This window comes from Rattus norvegicus, unplaced genomic scaffold (genome assembly GCF_021556685.1).
Source record: "Rattus norvegicus strain SHRSP/BbbUtx unplaced genomic scaffold, alternate assembly SHRSP_T2T unassigned-0000035, whole genome shotgun sequence".
Classification (NCBI taxonomy): Eukaryota; Metazoa; Chordata; class Mammalia; order Rodentia; family Muridae; genus Rattus; species Rattus norvegicus.
The window spans coordinates 25,001-25,588 of record NW_028238788.1 but is presented as its reverse complement, the minus strand read 5'-3'; the positions used below and the strand labels follow the sequence as shown (position 1 = coordinate 25,588).

Here is a 588-nt window from a genome sequence, read left to right as displayed (position 1 = left end):
CGAATCAGTGAACGATCGGACTCTTCCTCTCTCTGTGAGGGTGTGTCATGAACTCTATTACCATTTCCAAAGAGTTAGGTATGCTGGAGCGAAGTGGACCGGAAAGCCAAGGGAGGAGAGGTATGCCTACACGAGTCCACCCAACCCCCCCGCCCCCCCCCAGGGAGACATCCTCGAGTGGTGGGGGGAGGGGCGAAGGTGTGGAGGGATAATTTCCAACAAATAAATCCCAACAAATAAATTACTAGAGACTTGATTCATTGATTTACTTTAAATTTATTGAGTGTATCGGGAAAGAGGGAAAATGGGTCAAGGAGGGAGGGAGGGAGGGAGGGAGGGAGGGAGGGAGGGAGGGAGGGAGGGAGGGAGGGAGAGAGGGATATCTTTTCCTCCAAATCGGCTGGTATGTAGTCTCAGTGCGTCAGAAAAAAGACTGCTTCTGGCCTCCTTTCTGATTACCCCAAGGCAGTCTGGTCACCGTGCTGTAATAGAAAGGGAAACCACAGTCAAGTCATGGGAGCGAGCGAGCAAGCAAGCAAAAATCATAAACAAAAGCAAAAACACGTCTGTTAAGTTGAGCAGAGCAGA

General features: G+C 50.3%; 1 long non-coding RNA gene across 1 annotated transcript in view; it reads right to left on the bottom strand.

Annotated features, from left to right (window-relative positions):
• Window positions 1-257: 257 nt before the first annotated feature.
• The window catches only part of LOC147997855 (uncharacterized), an 18,255-nt gene continuing 17,924 nt past the window's right edge, over window positions 258-588 (bottom strand). Inside the window, exon 3 of the long non-coding RNA XR_015647539.1 lies at window positions 258-482. This is a non-coding gene — a long non-coding RNA (uncharacterized LOC147997855). The remainder of the gene's footprint in view (window positions 483-588) is intronic.